Genomic DNA, 26,472 nt, shown 5'->3' on the forward strand with positions numbered 1-26,472 from the left:
TCTGGACAACTGTCAGATCAGCAGTCTTCCCCATGATTGTGTAGCCTAGTGAACCAAACTGAGAGACCATTTTGAAGGCTCAGGAAACCTTTGCAGGTGTTTTGAGTTGATTAGCTGATTGGCATGTCACCATATTCTAATTTGTTGAGATAGTGAATTGGTGGGTTTTTGTTAAATGTGAGCCAAAATCATCACAATTAAAAGAACCTAAGACTTAAACTACTTCAGTCTGTGTGCACTGAATTTATTTAATACACGAGTTTCACAATTTGAGTTGAATTACTGAAATAAATGAACTTTTCCACAACATTCTAATTTATTGAGATGCACCTGTATGTACATGTTTGTATTTTTGAGAAAATAGCATTTATTCGTGGTTTTTGAAAAAAACAACAATTTTAAGTCACTGAAATAAGGCCATATAACACATACTAAACATTTGTTCACAAGACTTTTGTAGCCTAGAGTTTTTGCGACAAAATTATGTGAAAACCATCCTGATCACTCATTCATACAAAACAATATAGACATTTAAATTTTGTAAGACACTTTTAGTGTTAGAAAGGCCATATGCGAGGAGGCGTGGATGATCATGAATATTGATGTGATTCACACCTGAGGGGACAACGACCCCTCCCCTGAGAGAGAATGAATGTGAGGAGACTTAATAATTGAATGTATTGTTTGTAGCTTATTCACAAAATCAAGTTTAAGTTAAAAGAAGTAATCTGACTATACATTTTCTTTACATAAAGACTTTACCTAAAAACTTTAGACCTACACTACTGTTTAAAAGTTTTAGATCTGTAAGATTTTGTAATGTTTTTAAAAGAAGTCTCTTCTGCTCACCAAGGCTGCATTTATTTGATCCAAAATACAGCAAAAACAGTGATATTGTGAAATATTTTTACAATTTAAAATAACATTTCTATTTGAATATATTGAAAAATGCAATTTATTCCTGTGATCAAAGCTGAATTTTCAGCATCATTACTGCAGTCTCCAGTGTCACATGATCCTTCAGAAATCATTCTAATATGCTGATTTTCTAATATGGGCATATTTACAGCACATTTTTCACATTTACACCCGAACAGATATTTGCAAGCACAAGCTTCGTTGATGATAATGAGGCAGCATAAACACTAGTTAAAATATAATCTAAACATTCATATTATTTTTATATCATATTACATATCATATTTATATCATACAGCATACAATTTAAATACCTGCTTTAGCCGAAACAACATTTAAATGTAACTAAAACTTGCCTATTAGGACATATTTCAAATTTCAGTACTCGGAATACTGGCTGGCTGGCTAGTAAAATATGTACATGTTTATATAAAATAGCATGTCAACTAATATGTAAGTAAAACTAAATGACTTACTCATCCGAAATTGTATCCTTGGCTGGATCAAGTCACTCTTCAAAATGCAAACGTTCCTCATCGGATTCCCGCTCTTCTTCTGAGGAAAATGTGAACTCTTCGTAACTATCCAGGAGCTTCCTCACATGTGTAACATGCCATCTTCCAAATGCGCAGAAAAGTGAATGAACTTGATGCTTTTAAAGGCACTGTTGGGGGCGTTTACCATTGGCATAGATCGTCTCAGCACATTACCGTATGAATAGCATGCTCTGCTGGTGGGTGTGTTCACATTAGCGATAATTAGCTGAGCCAGAAAAAACTGTACATCGCTTTTTTTCATACAGATTATATTGCAGGAGAATATTTGTTTTAAATTTGAATTGTTTGATTTAAAAGTAGACATTTTAAGCTTTCTTTAGACATATGTTTCATGTTTGTCTGATAAGTATTCGCAGAGTTTCAGTTCATTTTCGTGATGTGTTTCAGAAAGATGCTCGCGGAGACAGAGAAGGCTGAAAGTGCTGTATATTTTCTTTATTTTACAAAAGTTTTGTTGTTATTGTGAGTGCACACAAATAAAAGTACACCCTTTATAGTCTCTAATGATGTTTACACTTATCTGTATGCCCAAAAATGACGGAGTATTTTAAGTTGTTTCCGCTGTTATGAAGAAAAAAATCCAGCAGGATGCGCCGGCGCGTCCGTCGACCCCAGAGGGGGCCAAGCCTATACAATCTGGAGGGAGTCCAATAAAAACGATGCAGAATCTTAAATTGAATGAGGCGCACCCTTGCATCTCTAGATGCAGACTTGACGTTTTTTAAAATCTTACCCCATTCTCTCTCCCATAACTTCTTAAGAGATGTAAAACACTGTCCCCTAAACTCTGAATTAGCCAGGAATAGTACACTGAAGCCTCATGACCCTTTCCAAAAACAGCAAGCACCATCTAAAGAGTGTCTGCCGCTTTAGGGGGCTGCATACTACACCCAAAGGTGGTGCAAAGTAGATGGTGCAGCTGTAAGTACCTGAAGAACTGAGATCTGGGAATCCCAAACCAGTGTATAATATGCACAATTTAAGGTTTAACCAAATACTTGCGGCAACGTTCAGGTAAATGTCCGAATTGAACACGTGGGAAACTTTTGTCCACACTAAATGCATGTGCGAGATAACGGGATGTGTCTTTACTTCTCCAGCCAGCTTGGTAGAAAGACTTTGCAATGGCAAGGTAGGGGCAAGGACCTCCTGTTCAATAAAGAGCCAGGGAGAGGCTCTCTCAGGCGGAAGCAACCAATGCGCCAAATGTCTGAGAACAAAAGCATAATAGTAAAACAAAATCTTGGGGAGACCTAACCCACCTTTGCCAATTGGCCTGTGTAACTTGTTAAAATGCATCCGAGGACGTTTACCATTCCAGATAAAAGATTTAGCTACACTATCAAATTGTTAAAGAGTAAAGAGGGGAACTTCAATGGGGAGAGACTGTAGTAGGTAGATTAATTTTGAAATACAATTCATTTTTATAACATTAACCTTTCCAGTCATAGATAAATGTAGTGAGGCCCACCTGTCCACATCGCTCGAAAACCTTTTTTATTAAAGAGTCAAAATTAACTATACCCAAATACTTAATGCCCTGTTTGGGCCACTGAAAGGTGCCCGGCTGAAAAGCCGTTACCGGGCAGTACGCTGTCAGAGCCAAAGCTTCAGATTTAGACCAATTAACTCTGTATCCTGAGAACTTAGAAAAGGAATGAATAATTCTGTGGAGGCAAGGCACAGATCTAGTATCCTTCCAATGTCCTGCAAAAAAATATTCCACAAAACAAACTCTATCCAATAGGAGGCATAAGCACAAAGAACGAGCAGATTCATCCGCAATTGTCCCGAAGGAGTGTTATTCCACAAAACAAACTCCAGCTGCTAGGCAGAACCAGCACAAAAAGAAACAAAGAAGGTGCCCAGTTTCCTCGGACAGTCAAGTGAATGTTCAGTGAGTCAGGCTCACTTGGAAGCAATGTGAGAATCACACCATGACTTACTCATTCCCTTGACTTTATGAGACAATGCTTTTTAGGGACAAGTAACACTTTGCAGCCATCCTTAGCATCTATTCTCAATCTGGCCAGGAATTTCAGTGTAAAAGCAACCCCCCGTCGATGCAAAAGTTTCTTGAAGGAGTCTTATTCCACAAAAAAACTCCGGCCGCTAGGCGGAACCATCACAAAAAGAAACAAAAAAGGCATCCAGCTTCCTCGGACAGTCAAGTGAATGTTCAGTGAGTCAGGCTCACTTGGAAGCAATGTGAGAATCACACCATGACTTACTCATTCCAATGACTTTATGAAGGAAAATGCTTGCTGGGGACAAGTAAATACTTTGCGGCCATCCTTAGTATCTATTCTCAGTTTGGCCGGAAACATCAGTGCAAAAGCGAACTTCTGTTGATGTAAGAGTTTCTTGCATTCCTTGAATCGATCATGTTTCTCTCTTGTCGACTTTGCAAAGTCTGGGAACAAGAAAATGTTGTGGTTCTTCAAAGAAAGCTTCCCTTTACTCCTCGCCTCGCGTAACACGAGATCTTTATAGGATGATCTCAGAAATTTGGCCAGAACTGAACAAGGCCTGTCTCCCTCAGCAGATCTCTGAGCCGGGACTCTGTGAGCTCGCTCGATTTCCAGCTGATGTCCTGTTATGTCGAGCAGACTTGGGAAGAGCTCGTCTAGGAATTTCACCACATCTCGGCCTTCTTCATTCTCAGGAATTCCAACAATTCGGACATTGTTTCGCCAGCTACGATTCTCAAGGTCTTCCAGTTTTTCCAAAACACGTTCCAAGTCCGCCTTGGTCGCAAGCGGGTTAGCAGCTAATTCCCTCTCCGATGACTCCAGATAATCAATCCGTTTCTCAACGTCCCCCAATCTTGTAACCAACATAATCGATCGATGTATTACAGCAAGATCCTCCAAGTCCGCTACGACCTTTGTCACCATCACCGACATGCTCGACAGTTGATGCTGAATTTCTCCCGCCGTACCGTCCAAACCGAGTCCCCGGTCTGCGGCCCTGTCTGGGGTATCAGCTTGAGCATGTAAGTGTCTTTTAATGTCTACAGAGCCCGAGGATTTTGAATTCTTTGAGATATTGTCTTCATAGCACAGTTATGAAACAAAGTATATAGAATCTCACCGGTTTATGACACACACAAAAAAAATGTTAAACTAGCAAAGTGTGCAGAGCTTACCGTTCACACATCCAACCCTCGCATGGTGCCACGCATCTCCGGGTAAGCAAATGGGTAAGTGAAAATAATGTTTGCTGTGATCTCCCATTCATCGCTGAAGCAACGTGTTCACCTGCAAACGTGTGAAAAAGGTCTATAACACTGTACATTTGAATATCTTCAACGAAAATGAATGATAGTGTCATTTATACAGCGATGGTGCTGATTAATAACAGCTGCACCACAATGTGCCAGCTCATTGTGTCGCGGGTGATTGAGTCTTAAGTGTCCCAATGTTCAGTGGATCAGTACCCTTACCAGTGCCCGAATTCGTGTTCACGATATACTGATTCACAATATAGGGAGCTGATTGAGACACAGGGTGAGTTTTCTTCGGCTGTATGGACCAGCGCTGTCTCCCTCCATGTTGCAGGAGAACTTGTGAGTGAGTGGGGCCGGGTTTGCGCGCAGAAACAGACAAGTATCCCTGGCTGCAGCTTGCAGAACGCAACACATTGGGGTGTGGCTCCACGTCGCCCTGCCCATGACTAACTCTCATTGGCTCGGTCATCTTTTATTGGTGTATATGATAGGAGATGCGTTTTAAAATAGTGTAGCCCGATAATTTTTATAGTGCTGTGGCTCGTAAGTGATATGAAATTGTGTTGTACCTCACAGTTCATTGCAAACAGATGTAGTAGGAGTCTGACTGAGCAGCCTGTTGTTGTTTCAGTTGTGCTGAAAGCAGAGTGCAAAATTACTAATCCTACTGTGGCGAAGAATCAACTCTAATGCAGTTGTAGTCAGTGTTAAAATTATTTAGTAAGATAACTTTGATTTTAGTGCTATGACTCGTAAGTGATTTTGTGTTGTACCTCACGTGTCATTTCAAACAAAGTCGCATGGACTGATGAACAAATTGTGTTGATGTGTCTACTGTCATTTAAATCTGTAAATCAAAAAGTTGTGCAATTTAACAAAGCCTTCATTATAACGCATGGTTAGAGAAATGAATTATGAATTAAATTAATGATAAAATGTAAAAAAATTTAATATCACCATAGAGTGAAAATGAAAAAAGTGTATCAGTGTTGTAATATAAACATTTTAATTTACCAACCAACAGCACCATCTATTCTCACAAAAGTTATAAAGATGTAATATAAACTTATTGTCAAATATCCTAATATTGGGGGACAGAATACAAAAACCCATGTCATTCATTTGTTCGTTCAATCATTCTTTCATAAGGCATGTGCTTGTATGTAACGGGCAATTCTTAAAAAAAAAAAAAGAAAAAAAAAGAAAATGAAAAAAACCAGAGCATGCATGCACTTTTAGTCTCCCGGTTTCTGCCATAACAGCTCAGCATCAAGAGTGATTATTTTGTATGATTAATAACAGATTCTTTCATTGAGCAAGTTTGTTTTATGCACGCCATCTGCATCTGCTCGATCTATTGATTAATCTACATTTTAGTTTATGCCATCAACAACAGTAAACAAGATGCTGATGAACTAATGAAAACTGTTATGCCATTCTTGAGATAGTTGCGGTGCTTTCACTCATATTCTATATTGACTCATATTAATTTCTTTGAAGGATTGTAAATGATTATCTTTCCTATTCACTCCAAAAATGTGTGCTCCATTATCAACGGCCTAAAACTTACTTTCTAAATGACATGCACACAGAAACCAATGCCAGTCAATAAATAGTCTGTTACAGTGGAAAATAAGGAATATTGCATGAGGCATACAGGCTATAACTGATAATACTGTACTAACGTACTGGTGCATGAGGCATACAGGTTATAACTGATAATACTGTACTGACATACCTGTGCATGAACACCAAACACAAAAAACACATAAGCCTATACATGATTTTCAGTTGGCATTTGTTTAAGAACATTTTCATGTCAGTTTCAGCCTTTAGAAATCCCGATTTGTTCCTCACATTTAACATAGGATAAAATCCATGGAATTTATGATTGAATATCACATACAAGTAAGCACTATAATCCAGTTGTTTGGCTCAAATATTCAATATCTCTCAAACAATGATAACACACAGGCAAGACGACCACATCTCCTATCATGTATGTCTATGAAAGATGAACGAGCCAATGAGACTATGTTATGGCCGGGGCGACATGTGTAGCCCCGCCTCATTCTGCAGGCTGCAGCCAAGTCCTTCTCGACGCAGAGGGAGAGTAGGGGCAGGGTTGCACGGAGAGTGTGAGTGTGGAGAGATGCAAACACTGGCACGGCTTTACGGAAGAAACGGGTTATGTAACACAACATCAAACTATATCGATATAAACGGTATTGTCTCATCCTATATCTCATTTGAATATATATCGATATATCTTTAAAAGTCGATATACCGCCCAGCCTTACATGAACCAACACTTTTTTGTGACAAACCTTACAAACTGGGTAAATCAGAAACATTGACAGTGCCTTGTGGGACTTTGATATACCTAAAGTATTCCCACACCGTGGATTTCAAACCGCTTTAGGTTCTAGGCTACTACATGCATGTGTGCTGCGTGTGCGACATCCGACTGTCACTTTCAAAACAAACTGATGGTTATCTCTTTGAATATCCCTCATATTCTTTACTGCCAGTTGTTGTTCAAAAATATATATATATATATATATATAATTTTTTTTTTTTTGGTGATCAGCAACTGACAGTAAAGAGCATAAGGGAAACAGAGACATCATGAAGCAAGATCACGCGTTATAACATCCAAACATTGCGGCCATTTCACAACATTTTAAAGACATGCATTCTTAATGAATTATCTCTCAAATAAATAAAGCAACATATACATTTAGACCGTCATTTTACTATACAGAGTCAGCAAGGGTAATGATACTGTATCCCTGCATTTGGAAGCAAGAGTAGAACTTGTTTGCAGTCCTTCAGAGAGATGCGCCGCACCTGTCAAACACAAAAAGAGTCCGTGCTTGTGCTGCTCTAATCAAGGACGTGATCGCCCGAGCAAAGTCAAGTCAACTTTGAAATTTAGATATGTGGCATTTAACAAAATTGATTTCCATGGCGTAATTTATAGTTTTGAATTTGAATTTCGTACATTTGAATTCTAGACATGTGGCATTAAACAAAATTGAGTTGTTTTTGTGGCGTATTTTATAGATTTGTATTTATAAACAGCAGATTTTGTTCTGAATTTTGAGGTGAAATTAGCTGTAAATATTCCGATTATAAAATTAACGCTGAAGAAGAAATTCAATATTCAAAATTCAATATAGAATTCAATATTCTAAAATTCAAAGTGCAGAAATTCAGACCTTACAGAAAGTAGGGTAGAGGTCAAGCTTCTGGATTCCACAGGGAAAAGTAGAGGGTTTCAGATAAGTCGAACAGAGTATCTGGCCGATAACAGAGCTACTACCTAGTGGTTCGCAAACTGGGTGCTGCCAGGGCTGGCTAGGGGAGCCGTGAAATTTCTGCTCAGTTTAATATTGTAACAGCCACCAGTTAAAAGTACCGCAGTAATGTACTGACTCAATTCCGTACCCACGTGCTGTTTTTTTAGATGCTCACATGCGTATGTGCGAGTAGGCTACTCTCTATAGAATGCTCATTTCTTGTGGTGAATGCAGCTGCGCGCGTGAACATTTAAATGCGCTTCTTGACTCGATATGAATGTGAACACAGATGTTAATGCATTATGGGAGTGTTACCGGACGGGACAAAAATCTGCTACGTCTTGACGTGATATTAACGGAAGCTATTAATTTATTATGTGATGTAGACAGGACAAAAATCTTATATCAAAATTTCCTATCTGTGCAATGTGTAAATGAAGCCTAATAAACATGCCGCAGCTGTCATAAGCCTATTGTTAATATTAATCAAACAACAATTGTTTTCATTTTACATTTTATTAACAGGATATATCTTTCCTCTTGTTGGCACAAAAGTGAATTTCAGATGTTCTTTTAGTGTTCATCTAAATAAAAATTTCCCAAGCAGATTAGACATTCAGACCTTATGAAGAAATGTATCTGCTCTACTCCGAAGCGCAAGTCCACCTTTGGTGTACTGTAGGTAGGTAAGAGTTTTTTTTATTTTTTTTATTTCCTATCACGTGCAAGCTCGCTTATTTTACAGGACAGTGTAAAATAGCCAATTTGTAATTTTTTTAAATAGTGGCAACGATATAAATTGTCAATCGATAGAGATTTTGTTATATCGTATATATATTGCGATATGTAAATGCTCATTTGTGCAGTGTGGGATAATATATCAATGGGCTTCACGTGAGGCTGACAGAATTTAAGAAACATGGACAAGGTTTAAAAAAAATGTCGGTGGCCAACCAAACTTCAATTTCATTCATCTTGTGTTCGGCTTTTCATAAGCACTTAATATACTTCTCATCTGCTGCGAGCATCTGTTTCTCATTTCTGGAGCACGTATGTGCACGCAAGTCCAGCAGGATTCTCAATATTTACAGTAGAGCGCAGAGTGGGATCACACGTGTTATTCAATAATTTTTGTGAACCTTGCTACAGTTCACAAAACCCAACACAGAGCAAAAAAACATAACATGCAAACTGTGTTGCACATCGATAATCACTCGTAATACAAGCAATATGTTTTACCTCAAAACGAAGCAAGCAAAATAATATTATGAAAGCCAAAATATACGCTCCGCATTAATTTGGGTGTAATTTTTTTTGCAAGAAGTGTTTATTAGGGGTTCAAGCGCTTAGCGCAGAAACCCTATTGAATTGTTAGGATTTTTATTATTATAATTATTCCGCCATAAAACTGATCGGACAGAGCAAACCATAAGGTCTAGAGACTTGAAACTTGGTCAGATGGTAGTAGTATTGCTTGCTACTAAGAAACACGGACTCGGCCAAATCGGTCAACAGGGGGCGCTACAGCGATCAAAAACACAAAACTGCTCATAACTCCTAGACCGCAGCCTTCGAATTGGGACAGCCTTTGTTGTACAGCAGTGACGCAATTGGGACGCAGCTATAATTCATTCATCTCCTCATACTGAACGACTTTGCCTCAAGAACCACTGCTGTCAATCAAATCGTTCATTAAATATTCACGATTATGTAAAAAACCTACTTTTGTGAACTAGTCCTAGGTTTTTCGCTCAACCTCAATAAAACCAATCCAGTACAATTCTCTTGACTCTCTAGGTCAATAATTATCAAAAAAAGAAAATGTTGAACTTTACCCTTTGGGTAGCTATAACAGTGTAATTTAGAAAATGGGCGTGGTCAAGTGTACAAATAAGCCCATAATTCCTAAACAAAAACTCAGAACTTCACGAAATTAGGTGAGCACATGCGACATATGATTCTAAACAAGCATGCAGACTTTATGGAGATCGGACCATAGGTGGCGCTATGAGCTTTAAAAAGCTTTAAAAACCATGTATTTCCTTAGTAAATTGCCTGTATTGGCTGTAAATGGTCTATTCCATCTATGATCTAGGTCGTTACATGCTTGCTAAATAAAACATAATACCTTTTTACGCATGTGCTTAAAGGCCTTAAACCGCTTGAACCCCGTTAATTGCTGCTCGCAGCCATATTATTTATTTGCTATTTATTTTCTGCAGGAAGTGTTAACATAATTTTGGATATTTTCTGCAAGAAGTGTTTATTTTCGTTGCATTATTTGTTTTCTTTTTTACTTGTGTATTAATCTCTAGAAGATCTCGAGTTACTTGAGGAAAGTTTGTAATAATAATGGTCAACATCATATCTGACTGAAATGTGGCATAATGTGAAATTTTGCATTATGGTAAGAACAGTCATTATTTAGTGTGGTGCACAAACAATCACTTAATCAATTATTTGACCAATCTTTGAAACATTGACGAACAATTCCAAATTCTGTCCGTCATTTTGACAGATAAAAATAAAACAAGAAAAACCATTTTAACCTAGTGCATCAGTTTTGACTTTACTCTTTGTCCCTCACATTCCCACTGTGCATGTGCCCTGTTTATTCCCTGTTTTAATATGTGTATTAGATATTATTTACTGTATTTATTATTTACTGTATTAACTGGCACCATCATCATTTACACCTGGTATTGCATGTCTCTTCTGTGTTTGGATACTGAGTAGAGGGTATCTGATTTCATAACTGCATACATCAATCATTACTTCAGTGTGTTAATGAATGATAATAAAGCGCAAACTGAATAATAACAAAAAGAAAACAATTCTGCATTTTGGAGGGTTCACGTGACGCCATGCGTGAGACAGACGTGTGAGCAACTAGCTCTGCGAACTTTGCTAGTTTTTTAATTATTTTCATGTTGTGATCCGGTGAGATTCGATACACCCAGTTACATACTTGCTCTTTGAGGTAAATATGGCAAAGAAGTCAAAATTCTCAGACTCTGGAGACATTAAAAGACACTTACGTGTTCAAGCTGAAGCCTCTGATGGGACTGCAAGCCGGGGACTCGATTTGGATGGCACGTCGGGAGAAGATATTCAGCGTCAGTTGTCCAACATGTCGATGATGCTGACGAAGGTTCTTGCTGACTTGGAGGATCTCGCTATAATACGTCGATCGATTACGGCGATGGAAACATTGGAAAGGAAATTATCCGCTAATCCGCCCGCATCCAAAACAGATTTGGAATTAATTTCGGAAAAACTGGAATATTTCGAAAATATGAGCCGAAGGAATAACATACGAATTGTTGGAATTCCTGAGCATGAGGAGGGAAGAGATATGGTGAGATTCCTGGACGAGCTTTTTCCGAGTCTGCTCGACATAACAGGCCACAAGCTGGAAATCGAGCAAGCTCACAGAGTCCCGGCTCGCAGATCTGCTGAGGGAGACAGGCCCCGATCGATTCTGGCCAGATTTCTGAAATCATCCGATAAAGATCTCGTGTTGCGCCAGGCGAGGAGTAAAGGGAAGCTTTCTTGGAAGAACCATAATTTTTTCTTGTTCCCGGACTTTGCGAATTCCACAACAGAGAAACGCGATCAGTTCAAGGAATGTAAGAAACTCTTACACCAACAGAAGATCGCCTTTGCATTGATGTTCCCGGCCAAACTGAGAATAGAAACGAAGAATGGTCGCAAAGTATTTACTTGTCCAAAACAGGCACTCTCCTTTATAAATACATTGGAGTTGATGTTTCTTATATTAGTGGACTGACTCGCGGTTCAGGAGCTCTATTATCTGAGGAAGCTGGGTGCCATTTTTGTTTCTTTTTGCGTTGACTCCGCCTAGCGGCTGGAGTTTGTTTTATGGCATGACTCCAAGAAACTTTTGCATTGACTCAAGATTTTTTTTCCCGGCCAGATCGAGAATGGATGCTTTGGATGACCACAAAATATCTACATGCTCACATAAAGGATGTCTTTTATAAAGTTGACGGGCTGAGTACGTTTTTTTTTTTTTTTGCGCGGCCTCCGAGTTAGTTTGGCTCTTGATCATCCGAGGAACCGGGATGCCGGTTTTGTTTTTCGCGCTGGCTCTGCCTAACGGCTGGAGCTTGTTTTGTGGAATTACACTACTTCGGGACAGTTGTGGTTAAATATGTTTGTTCTTTGTGCCTATGCCTCCTAGTAAAATGATTACCTCATCTGTTGCACTCATAACAGCTGGCTCACTGATCATTTGTTTGTCTGTCCGAGGAAACTGAACAGCTTTATATCAGCTGCAGTTTATTTTGTGGAGGAACACACCTTCGAGACAGTTTTGTGAATGAATCTACATGTTTTTTCTGTTATACAAAGTATTTTCTGTTATGTAATTGTGCCTCACAAAATTTGAGCAGAAACACCGGACTTGAATAATCCAATGGCAAAGTTGTCACCAGGGTTCTCGCAAGCGTACATGGACTCTTTGAGTTTAAAGGGATTGACGCCGGTTGGCACTGTCATGCGCGGGGTTAATGCACACGTTTTTCTGTTTGTTTTGTTCCGGGGGAAGTTCGGGGTTTGATTGTTTCACTAATGGGGTATGTGGCCTGTGTAATCTTGTTTTTGACACACTCATTTTTTTTAACTTTTTATTATATCAATATGTCAAATGTTAATGTGAATGTGAATGGGTTATCTCTCTCCACATGGAATGTGAATGGGTTGGGGCATGCCATAAAAAGAAGGAAGGTTATTTCTGTTCTTAAGCGCAAGAAATATGAAATAGTGTTTCTTCAAGAAACACATCTTTCCCTGCAGGAAGCTGAAAAATTTGGGAAGATATGGGGTGGATATGTTTTCTTTAGTGCTGGCTCAAGTAAGAGCAAGGGAGTTATTATATTGATAAATAAACATCTACAATTCAAATGTCTCAAACAGATTAAAGATAAATTAGGAAGAGTCATTGTTTTAGCAGAAATTCAGGGGCAAAGGTTGATTTTAGCTAATATTTACGCACCTAACGTTGATGATCAGGGCTTTTTTTATAGATCTTGAAGGGATGTTGTAAGCTGCTGGCACCCCTCATGATATAATATTGGGAGGAGACTTTAATCTTTTGATGGACTCAGTCCTTGATCATAGTGAAGCAAAAGTGTGTAAACCCCCTAGAGCAACATTGACGCTTCACAAGATCTGAAAAAATCTTGGTCTTGAAGATATCTGGTGACTTTTGAACCCATCTGGTAGGGATTTACATTTTTTTCATCAGTTCATAAGATTTACTCAAGAATAGATTTTTTTTTTTATATCTAAGTCCCTCATTTCATCTGTTGTTGATTGCTCAATTGGAAACATCTTAGTCTCAGATCATGCCCTGGTGAACTTACAGAGAAAAGGAAATTAATCATATAGATGCCACCTTAATGTGTCCCCTTTGCAAAATCTTGATTTCCAACAAATGTTAAAGACCAAAATCAATGTTTATATGGAGACCAACTGGTCCTCAGTATCCTCTGTGGGCATGGCTTGGGAGGCACTTAAGGCGGTTCTTAGGGGTCGGATCATACAGTATGCCTCATTTATCAAAAAATCCAAAGCACGAGAACTTGTGGAGTTGGAAAGAAATATTAAAAGTGCCGAGGCAGAGCTGAAGTGCCGTATGTCATCTGATGGTCTCAGAGAATTGACCCGATTGAAATACAGGTATAATACTATTTTCTCGCAGAAAGTGGAGTTTTGGTTGTTCAGGGCAAGACAGTCATACTTTGAGTCAGGGGACAAAGCAGGGAAGCTTTTGGCTAGATATATAAAGCAGAGAGAGTCTTTTTCTACCATTCCCTCAGTCAAATCTGCTGGTGGTGAAATATTTACCTCAGCCATTGATATTAATAATGCTTTTAAAGAATTCTATCTTTATCTCTATAGTTCCACATCTTCGTCATCTGATGAAGATATTAGAAACTTTGTGGAACCACTAGAACTCCCTAAACTGACGAATAAGCAAAAAAACACTCTTGATTCTGAGATAACCTGAGGTAATTAAGTCCTTACCTACAGAACTGGCTCCACTTTTGTAAGAAGTTTATACTGAATCATTAAAGAATGGAAAGCTTCCGCCAACCATGACACAAGCCCGGATCAGTCTGATTCTTAAAAAGGACAAAGATCCAAGCGAGTGTAAAAGTTACCCTCCAATTTTCCTGATCCAACTAGATGATAAAATTCTGGCTAACCGATTAAGTAAGGTTATGACATCTCTTATACATATAGATCAGGTAGGGTTAATTTGGGGCCGCAGCTCTTCTGATAACATCAGGCGTTTCATCAATATCATGTGGTCAGTAGCGAATGATCAGTCTCCAGTCGCTGCCATCTCACTTGACACCGAAAAGGCGTTTGATATGGTAGAATGGGATTATCTTTTTAAGATTTTGGAAATGTATGGGTTTGGGAGTATGTTTAATGGTTGGATCAAGTTACTTTATAGACACCCTGTAGCAGCAGTACAAACAAATGGATTAATTTCAGATTATTTTACTCTCTTTCCCCAACATTGTTCTGTCTTGCCCTGGAACCATTAGCAGCCGCGATAAGAAAAGATGATGATTTTCCAGGGGTGATTGCGGGAGGTGTGGCGCATAAGCTTCTGCTTTATGCAGATGATATTTTATTATTTGTCTCTGACCCCACTAGATCTATGCCTTGCCTCCACAGAATTATTCATTCCTTTTCCAAGTTCTCAGGATACAAAGTCAACTGGTCTAAATCCGAAGCTTTGGCTTTGACAGCGTACTGTCCAGTAACGGCCTTCCAGCCAGGCACCTTCCAGTGGCCCAAACAGGGCATTAAGTATTTGGGCATTTTATTCCCAACAAATTTGTCTGATTTAGTCAGAGTTAATACTGACCCTTTAATAAAACGGTTTTCGAGCGATGTGGTCAGGTGGGCTTCATTACATTTATCGATGATTGGGAAGGTTAGTGTTATTAAAATGAACTGTATTCCAAAATTTAACTACTTGCTACAGTCTCTCCCGGTAGATGTCCCCCTCTCTTATTTCAAGCAATTTGAGAGCATAGCGAAGTCTTTCATTTGGAGTGGTAAGAACCCCAGACTACATGTCAATAAATTACATAGGCCGATTGACAAAGGTGGGCTAAGCCTACCCAAGATTTTGTTTTATTATTATGCATTCGGTCTCAGACATTTGGCTCATTGGTCGCTTCCACCTGAAAGAGCCCCTCCCTGGTTCTGCATTGAACAAGAACTTCTTGCCCCTATTTTGCCATTGCACAGCCTTTCCATCAAACTGAATAGAGAAGTTAAATCACACCCCATTATTTCACATTTACACTCAGTATGGACATAAGTGTCCAGAGTGTTTAATTTAGATATTTATCTAAATGTTGCCTCGAGCCTATGGCTAAACCCCAAACTATGCATTAATAAGTCCCCTTTTTGTTGGTCAGAGTGGATTGCGGGGGGAGGGTTAATTCACTCGGTTCACATCTTTACGCGAGCGGTGTGATGAGATCCTTTGAAAATCTGGTTCAATATTTTGGGATCCCCAGATCTTAATTTTTTAGGTATCTTCAGTTACGCCATTTGCTCTGTACTATTTTTGGGAATAGCATACACCCCCCTAAAGCAGCAGATACTCTAGGAGAGGTGATTTCTGCTTTTGGAAAGGGCAATGAGGCATCAGTGTATTACTCCTTATTAATTCAGAGTCTGGGGGACGGAGTCTCAACCACTCTCAAGAGATTATGGGAGAAAGATTTAAACCTGGAATTGGAGGAGAGAGAATGGGCTAGGATTTTAAAAAACATAAAAACTGCATCGAGAGATGCAAGGGTGAGCCTTATACAATTCAAGATTTTACATCGGTTCTATTGGACCCCCTCTAAATTGTATAGGCTTGGTCTTAAAGATACACCCACCTGCTGGAGATGCCAATCAGAGGAAGGATACATGGTCCATGTTTTTTGGTGGTGCGCTGAGATTCAGGAATTTTGGTTGAAGGTACAGTGTGTTCTGTGTGACGTGTTGGGCATTCGGATTTCGTTTTGCCCCAGACTCTGTGATTTGGGTGATGGGGCGGTCATTGACGTAGATGATAAATACATAAAAAATTGGGTCCTCATCAGTGCGATGATAGGCAGGCAGATTGTTTTAAGGGGTTGGAAGTTGGTGGGAGCACCCTCAATTCGGGAGTGGTGCGAGGAGATGGGAAGGGTGGCAGCCTTCGAAGAGGTAACATGTAGAAGGCTGGGGATATGGGATTCTTTTATTGGGAAATGGGGTAGATATTTGACATTTTTGGGGGGCTCTCGCAGTGGGTCTGTGGAGAGAGAGGTATAGTTTAGAGTTGAATGTTTATTACAGGTGTATGTGTGTATATATATATATATATATATATATGTGTGTGTGTGTGTGTATATGTATGTATGTGCATGTATATGTATGTATATATATGTGTGTGTGTGTGTGTGTGTGTGTGTGTGTGTGTGTATATATATATATATATATATATATATATATATATATATATATATACAGGTGCATCTCAATAAATTAGAATGTCGTGGAAAAGTTCATTTATTTCAGTAATTCACCTCAAATTGTGAAACTCGTGTATTAAATAAATTCAATGCACACAGACTGAAGTAGTTTAAGTTTTTGGTTCTTTTAATTGTGATGATTTTGGCTCACATTTAACAAAAACCCACCAATTCACTATCTCAAAAAATTAGAATATGGTGACATGCCAATCAGCTAATCAACTCAAAACACCTGCAAAGGTTTCCTGAGCCTTCAAAATGGTCTCTCATTTTGGTTCACTAGGCTACACAATCATGGGGAAGACTGCTGATCTGACTGTTGTCCAGAAGACAATCATTGACACCCTTCACAAGGAGGGTAAGCCACAAACATTCATTGCCAAAGAAGCTGGCTGTTCACAGAGTGCTGTATCCAAGCATGTTAACAGAAAGTTGAGTGGAAGGAAAAAGTGTAGAAGAAAAATATGCACAATCAACCGAGAGAACCTCAGCCTTACGATTGTCAAGCAAAATCGATTCAAGAATTTGGGTGAACTTCACAAGGAATGGACTGAGGCTGGGGTCAAGGCATCAAGAGCCACCACACACAGACATGTCAAGGAATTTGGCTACAGTTGTCGTATTCCTCTTGTTAAGCCACTCCTGAACCACAGACAACGTCAGAGGCGTCTTACCTGGGCTAAGGAGAAGAAGAACTGGACTGTTGCCCAGTGTTCCAAAGTCCTCTTTTCAGATGAGAGCAAGTTTTGTATTTCATTTGGAAACCAAGGTCCTGGAGTCTGGAGGAAGGGTGGAGAAGCTCATAGCCCAAGTTGCTTGAAGTCCAGTGTTAAGTTTCCACAGTCTGTGATGATTTGGGGTGCAATGTCATCTGCTGGTGTTGGTCCATTGTGTTTTTTGAAAACCAAAGTCACTGCACCCGTTTACCAAGAAATTTTGGAGCACTTCATGCTTCCTTCTGCTGACCAGCTTTTTAAAGATGCTGATTTCATTTTCCAGCAGGATTTGGCACCTGCTCACACTGCCAAAAGCACCAAAAGTTGGTTAAATGACCATGGTGTTGGTGTGCTTGACTGGCCAGCAAACTCACCAGACCTGAACCCCATAGAGAATCTATGGGGTATTGTCAAGAGGAAAATGAGAAACAAGAGACCAAAAAATGCAGATGAGCTGAAGGCCACTGTCAAAGAAACCTGGGCTTCCATACCACCTCGGCAGTGCCACAAACTGATCACCTCCATGCCACACCGAATTGAGGCAGTAATTAAAGCAAAAGGAGCCCCTACCAAGTATTGAGTACATATACAGTAAATGAACATACTTTCCAGAAGGCCAACAATTCACTAAAAATGTTTTTTTTTATTGGTCTTATGATGTATTCTAATTTTTTGAGATAGTGAATTGGTGGGTTTTTGTTAAATGTGAGCCAAAATCATCACAATTAAAAGAACCAAAGACTTAAACTACTTCAGTCTGTGTGCACTGAATTTATTTAATACACGAGTTTCACAATTTGAGTTGAATTACTGAAATAAATTAACTTTTCCACGACATTCTAATTTATTGAGATGCACCTGTATATATATACACATTATATATATTTATTTATCTATTATTTTATTCTCTGTAAATGTGTGTACTTATGTAAGACCACTGGGATGTTCGTTTGGGGTCAGATGGGTTTCTTGATTGGGGAGGGGAGTAGTGGGAGTTAATTTTGAATCATTATATATATGTTTTGTTTTTCTTTGTTTTGAAAATTAATAAAAATGTTAATCACTAACAGTCAAACTGGGAAAACTCGTCCACCCAAAGGACTTTCTTTGTCACTGGCATGAGTTAGAGTAATAACAGAATAATGTGTGTGACAGATAAGATGACATCTGATAATGTGCTGCAAGTGTGAGTTTTCATCAAAAAATCCTCCATGTGCAGCAATGACAGCTTTGCAGATCCTTGGCATTGTAGCTGTCAGTTTGTCCAGATACTCAGGTGGTTTCTTTTTTGCCATTTTTGACCTAATATTGACCTTAAGACATGCCAGTCTATTGCATACTGTGGCAACTCAAAAACAAACACAAAGACAATGTTAAGCTTCATTTAATGAACCAAATAGCTTTCAACTGTGTTTGATATAATGGCAAGTGATTTTCTAGTATCAAATGATCAATTTAGCATGATTACTCAAGGATAAGGTGTTGGAGCGATGGCTGCTGCAAATGGGGCCTGTCTAGATTTGATCAAAAATGACTTTTTTCAAATAGTGATGGTGCTGTTTTTTACATCAGTAATGTCCTGACTATACTTTGTGATCAGTTGAATGCCACTTTGGTGAATTAAAGTAGCAACTTCCTTCCAAAAAAAAAAAAAAAAAAAAAGAAAACAATTATGCATGCATTTAAAATAAGCGCAAACATCACGTTTAGAGCAGAATTGTCCATTATTTTAGTAGAGTAGCTGTGTTATCTGAGCTTCACAGATGTGCTTCTCATGTTACAATTCATGTTCACATCAGGAACTATGAAGTTCTGTGAATTTGTGCATGTGTGTGTGTGCTTTAACCGGCAAAGTTTAAAAACCTTGTTTTAGTGCAGCAGTTGATTGACAGGTAGAAGTTTCACACTAGAACTCATCAGTTTCAACAGACTCAAACAATGGGAGTCAAAAAATCTATAATAAAAGCCTATCAACTGTCATTTATGTGCCATTATAATGGATGCTATGTCCCTCAATGCCCTAGTACTTATAAAATGAAAACAAGTATGACTGAAAAAATAGATCATGACAGAAATTTTACAGAGAGTGACGAATAAAGACTTTTTTCTAGCGCAACCTCTGAACATGATGCCACACAAACATCCCTAATGATTTCATCTCAGCACAAAATACCACTAAAACGTACACATCCACCTCAAAAAGCTCAAGTAAACGTGAAAATAAACCACAAATAGGCAAATCGTCAAAGGGTGTGAGTATTATCTCACTAACTCAAATGAAAAGCATAACAAAACTAATCAAAATGACGACAGACTTCCAATATTTATCAGTCATTGTAATCTAATACAAACCAATGCACCAACAACACAACACCTCAAAGCAATGGCATCCAATTCATTGAAATGATGAACGGTGCACTCTAACTAATCCAACCAGCAGCATATTAGAGAAAAAAAGCTTTTGAATTTTACCAATGAAGTTCACTACGCGGGTCTACTCTACACCCGGTAACTTACGATGCTCATGTCAACAGCTTGACATAAATATGATCAAAGCTTTTGATTTAACTCGCCCCTCAGGCCATCGTTGAACACTAGTTGTACATGCGCATGACGTTCTCCAGATCTCCGTTGATTAACTTTGAGGATGAAGGGCTATCACCACTCATAGCAAATGAAAATGATTAAATGGCTTTTACGCAACACACCTTAATAATAACAGAATTTCTCAAAAGAATACATACTTTTTTGTAAAATGGACATAAAACATGTTTAATTTGTGGAAAATATATTATTTCTTAAAATAAATATATGATGATGCCATGCAATTTGCACAACAGTGCCACCTCTGCTGGGGCTTAGCCCCACTTGCCCCTAATATAATCGGTAAAAATAATTTAAAACCAAGTAAATTATTTATTTATTTATTTTTACTTTGACTATTGTCAAGTTCCAAATAAAGAGAAATATATATATATAGATATAATATTTAAGTATTTAATTCACTGACAGAATTACCCCAAAATAGACATTACAATATGGTTATTTAATAAACTCAGCAAAAAGACATCCTCTCACATTCAACTGCTTTTATTTTCAGCAAATTTAACGTGTAAATATTTGTATGAACATTTAAAGATTCAACAACGAAGACATAAACTGAACAAGTTTCACAGACACGTGACTAACAGAAATGGAATAATGTGTCCCTGAACAAAGGGGGGAAAAGTAACGTCTTGGTTACTGATGTAACCTCTGTTCCCTGATGGAGGGAACGAGATGTTGTGTCGATATAGTGACACTAGGGGTTCGCTCGAGAGCCCCAATCACCTTTGCTTTATTCAGAAAAGGCCAATGAAAATCGGTGAGTGGGATTTGCATGCCACTCTCCGCCCCGGACATATGGGTATAAAAGGAGATGGCGTGCACCACTCATTCAGAGTTGTGCTGAGGAGCCGAGAAAGAGTCCCAGCCAAGTCAGCAGTCAGTTCAGCGCCGCGGCAGGAGGGACAAAACGTCTCGTTCCCACCTTCTGCTGCCCTCCAAAGCAGACAAAGAGCTGCTCTGAGCATATAAAGCTCTGCGTGCGGTCCAGATAGATGCCCAGGGTGCGAACTGGACACAGCAACGACAAGGCCGGGTCTTCCTCCTCTGAAGGGAGCGCTTGCAGGTTCACCACCTGTGAGTGGGAGTGGTGGGAACTTTGGGCACATAAACGGGCCGGGGTCTCAAGACCACGTGAGAGTGTGCTGGCCGGAACTCCAGGCATTCGCTGGTGACAGAGAGTGCCTGAAGGTCCCCCATCCTCTTGATAGAAGTGAGCGCCACCAGCAGGGCCATCTTCAGCGACAAAGTGCTGAGCTCGGCCTGCTCCAAGGGCACAAAGGGGGCTCTCTGTAAGGCAGGTAGGACCACAGAGAGATCCCAAGAGGGAATCAGGTGTGGTCTAGGAGGATTCCCCCCGACACAAACAAGCACCCCAGTGGTCAAAAGCCAACTGACAAAGACACACATACAGACAATAAAACAGCAGAACATTTTTAGAAACAAACAAAAAAAAAAACAATAGTCTCTCTTCACTGCCCGTCCCCGAGAGCCTTCCAAGAAGGCTAAATAGCTGCAGAATTTCCTGATGTACAACTCCTAGGTTGCCTAGCCTTCTACATGCCATCTCCTCAAATGCTGCTACCCTGCCCATCTCGGTAGACCACTCATGAAATGAGGGTGCATCAGTTGACTTCCATCCCCTGAGAATTTCCTGTCTGCCAATCATCACGCTGGTTAGGACCCAGCTTTTTATATATTTATCAAATATATTCAGGACTGCCCCATCACCCAAAATACACAGTCTGGGGCAAAATGAAAATTGAGTGTCCACTACATCACACAAAGCTCTGAACCCTAAACCAAAATTCCTGGATCCCAACACATCCCCAAAAAACATGGGTTGTGTCCCCGTCTTCTGATTGACATCGCCAGCAGGTGGGAGTGTCTTTAAGACCAAGTCTATACAATCTAGAGGGGGTCCAATAAAATCGATGCAAAATCTTAAATTGCATCAGACACACCCTTGCATCTCTAGATGCAGACTTGACATTTTTTAGGATCCTAGCCCACACCCCCTCCCCCAATGTCAAGTTTAGATCTTTCTCCCATAATCTTTTGAAAGAATTCAAAGTTCCGTCCCCCCAGACTCTGAATTAGCAGGGAGTAATACACTGATGCCTCATGAACCTTCCCAAAAGCAGCAATCACCACTCCCAGAGTATCCCCCGCTTTAGGGGGGTGCGTGCTACTCCCAAAAACAGTGCTGAGTAGGTGGCGGAGCTGTAAATACTTTTAAAACTGAGATCTGGGAATGCCAAAATGTTGAACCAAATTTTCAAAAGGTCTCAATACTCCACCCTCATATAGGTCACCGAGTGCATTAACCCCCCTCACAATCCAATCTGACCAACAGAAAGGGGACTTATTAGTACATAGTTTAGGGTTCAGCCATATGCTCGAGGCTGCATTTAAATAAATATCCGAATTAAACACTCTGGACACTTTTGTCCATATCGAGTGAAAATGCAAAATAACGGGGTGCGACTTAACCTCTCCAGCTAGTTTGATCGAAAGGCTTTGCAGTGGCGAGATACGGGCAAGAACTTCCTTTTCAATACAAAACCAGGGAGGGGCTCTCTCAGGTGGAAGCAACCAATGAGCCAAATGTTTAAGACCAAATGCATAATAATAAAACAAAATCTTGGGTAGGCCTAACCCACCATTGTCAATCGGCCTATGTAACTTATTGAAATTTAACCTGGGGCGCATACCATTCCAAATGAAGGACTTCGCTATGCTATCAAATTGCTTGAAATAAGAGAGGGGGACATCTACAGGGAGAGACTGTAGCAGGTAGTTGAATTTTGGAATACAATTAATTTTAATAACATTAACCTTCCCAATCATCGATAAATGTAATGAAGCCCACCTGCCCACATCGCTTGAAAACCTTTTTATTAAAGGGTCAAAATTAACACTGACTAAATCAGACAAATTTGCTGGGAATAAAATCCACAAATACTTAATGCCCTGTTTGGGCCACTGGAAGGTGCCCGGCTGGAAAGCCGTTACTGGACAGTATGCTGTCAGAGCCAAAGCTTTGGATTTAGACCAACTGACTTTGTATCCTGAGAACTTGGGAAAGGAATGAATAATTCTGTGGAGGCAAGGCACAGATCTAGTAGGTTCAGAGACAAATAATAAAATATCATCTGCGTAAGGCAGAAGCTTATGCGCCACACCTCCCGCAACCACCCCTGGAAAATCATCCTCCTTTCTTATCGCGGCTGCTAATGGTTCCAGGGCAAGACAGAACAATAATGGGGAAAGAGGGTAGCCCTGCCGAATGCCCCTATTCAGAGTAAAATAATCTGAAATTAATACATTTGTTTGTACCGCTGCTACAGGGTGTCTATAAAGTAACTTAATCCAACCAATAAATGTACTCCCGAACCCATACATTTCCAAAATCTTAAAAAGATAATCCCATTCTACCATATCAAACGCCTTTTCGGCATCAAGTGAGATGGCAGCGATCAGAGATTGATCATTCGCTACTGACCACATGATATTGATGAAACGCCTGATGTTATCAGAAGAGCTGCGGCCCCGTAAAAATCCCACCTGATCTATATGTATAAGAGATGTCATAACCTTACTTAATCGGTTAGCCAACATTTTTGACAATATTTTTCTATATCTAGTTGGATCAGGGAGATTGGACGGTAACTTTTACACTCACTTGGATCTTTGTCCTTTTTAAAAATCAGACTGATCCGGGCTTGTGTCATGGTTGGAGGAAGCTTTCCATTCTTTAATGATTCAGTATAAACTAACAAAAGTGGAGCCAGTTCTGTAGCATAAGATCTAAAAAATTCTACGGCAAAACCATCTGTCCCCAGGGCCTTGCCTGTAGGTAGGGACTTAATTACCTTGTCAAGCTCCTCCAAGGTTATCTCAGAATCAAGAGAGTTTTTTTGCTCAATCGTCAGTTTAAGAAGATCTAATGGTTCCACAAAGTTTCTAATATCTTCATCAGTAGACGAAGATGTGGAACTATAAATATCAATATAGAATTCTTTAAATGCATTATTAATATCAATGGCTGAGGTAAATATTTCACCACCGGCAGATTTCACTGAGGGAATGGTAGAAAGAGATTCTCTCTGCTTTATATATCTAGCCAAAAGCTTCCCTGCTTTGTCACCCGACTCAAATTATGACTGTCTTGCCCTGAATAACCAAAACTCCACTTTCCGCGACAAAATAGTATTATATCTATATTTAAATCAGGTCAATTCTCTGAAGCCATCAGCCTCTGCACTTTTAATATTTCCTTCCAACTCCACAAGTTCCCGTGATTTGGATTTTTTGATTAATGAGGCATACTGTTTGATCCAGCCCCTAAGAAACGCCTTAAGTGCCTCCCAAGCCATGCCCACAGAGGATACTGAGGACCAGTTGGTCTCCATATAAACACTGATCTCAGTTTTTAACATTTATTGGAAATCAGGATTTTGCAAAAGTGATACATTAAAGCACCAGCTGTATAATTTATTTTTCTCTGTATGTGGCAACATCTCTAAACTCACCAGGGCGTGATCTGAGACTAAGATGTTTCCAATTGAACAATCAACAACAGATGAAATGAGGGATTTGGATATCAAAAAAAAAAAAAAAAAAATCTATTCTAGAATAAATCTTATGGACTGATACCTACCAGATGGGTTCAAAAGTCTCCAAATATCTGCAAGACCAAGATTTTTACACATCCTGTGAAGTGCCACTGTTGCTCTAGGGGGCTTACACACTTTTGCTTCACTATGATCAAGGACTGAGTCTGTCAAAAGATTAAAGTCTCCTCCCAATATTATATCATGAGGGGTGTCAGCGGCTTGCAACATCCCTTCAAGATCTATAAAAAAGACTGATCATCAGCGGGCTCTTTGCTGGCCATGGCAGAACACTGACATTCCTGTCTTGCAAGAAATCATGCACAGAATGAGCAGTATGGCTGGTGGCACTGTCATGCTGGAGGGTCATATCAGGATGAGCCTGCAGGAATGGTACCACACATGAGGGAGGAGGATGTCTTCCCTGTAATGCACAGCATTGAGATTGCCTGCAATGACAACAAGCTCAGTCCGATGATGCGGTGACACACCGCCCCAGACCATGACGGCCCTCTACCTCCAAATCGATCCTGCTCCAGAGTACAGGCCTCGGTGTAACACTCATTCCTTCGATAAACGCGAGTCCGACCATCACCCCTAGTGAGACAAAACCGCGACTCCTCAGTGAAGAGCACTTTTTGCCAGTCATGTCTGGTCCAGCGAAGGTGGGTTTGTGCCCATAGGCGACGTTGTTGCTGGTGATGTCTGGTAAGGACCTGCCTTACAACAGGCCTACAAGCCCTCAGTCCAGCCTCTCTCAGCCTATTGCGGACAGTCTGAGCACTGATGGAGGGATTGTGCATTCCTGGTGTAACTCGGGCAGTTGTTGTTGCCATCCTGTACCTGTCCTGCAGGTGTAATATTTGGATGTACTTATCCTGTGCAGGTGTTGTTACACGTGGTCTGCCACTGCGAGGACGATCAGCTGTCCTTCCTGTCTCCCTGTAGTGCTGTCTTAGGCGTCTCACAGTACAGACATTGCAATTTATTGCCCTAGCCATATCTGGAGTCCTCATGCCTCCATGCAACATGCCTAAGGCATGTTCACGTAGATGAGCAGGGACCCTGGGCATCTTTCTTTTGGTGTTTTTCAGAGTCAGAAGAAAGTTCTCTTTAGTTTCTTAAGTTTTTATAACTGTGACCTTAATTGCCTAACATCTATAAGCTGTTAGTGTCATAACGACCATTCCACAGGTGCATGTTCATTAATTGTTTATGGTTCATTGAACAAGCATGGAAAACATTGTTTAAACCCTTTACAATAAAGATCTGTAAAGTTATTTTGATTTTTACAAAATTATCTTTAAAATCCAGTGTCCTGAATAAGGGACATTTCTTTTTTTGCTGAGTTTACATAAGTCAATTTTAACTGATTTTCAAAAAAAAATTACCATATTGTGATATATACCGTTACCGTGATTTAAAATTACTCATATTGTTATATATGATTTTGGTCATATCACCCCTATATTTACGATGTGTATTAAAAAATTATTTTTATGTATTTATGAGTGATGTATATGACATGCCCCTACACAAAAGCATTTTATGGATGAAAACCTGAATTTTTTTTTTGTTTAATCTTGTTGTAACCATGCACTATGGAACTATCTTACCTTTTATTCTATTCTTTTTAAAGACAGTAAAAATAATTCCTTGAAATGTTCTCATGTTTTTGAAAGGGTGTGAAAAATATGAAAACTTGTTAGTGGCTTAAGTTTCATGTGAACACTGGAAAGAACACACAACTCATCACTAATCTCCAGCATCCCTGTTTACCAGTGTTTTCAGAACACCGGTGAGAGAAACTGTTAATATCTGATTGGGGGGGATTTCACATATTGATATCTGGCAACCCCAAACATACAAAAGTCTGTTATTTATCAAACGTAGAGAATTAAAATATTTTACTTGCATGATTAGTTCTAAGTATTACATTTGTGGCAGAATGATCCACCCCTCCGGCTCG

General features: G+C 39.5%; 1 protein-coding gene across 3 annotated transcripts in view; it reads right to left on the reverse strand.

Annotated features, from left to right (window-relative positions):
* The window catches only part of apeh (acylaminoacyl-peptide hydrolase), a 148,222-nt gene that overhangs the window by 29,481 nt on the left and 92,269 nt on the right, over window positions 1-26,472 (reverse strand). The window lies entirely within an intron of this gene.

The sequence above is a fragment of the Myxocyprinus asiaticus genome, chromosome 33 (assembly GCF_019703515.2).
Source record: "Myxocyprinus asiaticus isolate MX2 ecotype Aquarium Trade chromosome 33, UBuf_Myxa_2, whole genome shotgun sequence".
In the NCBI taxonomy this organism is placed as follows: Eukaryota; Metazoa; Chordata; class Actinopteri; order Cypriniformes; family Catostomidae; genus Myxocyprinus; species Myxocyprinus asiaticus.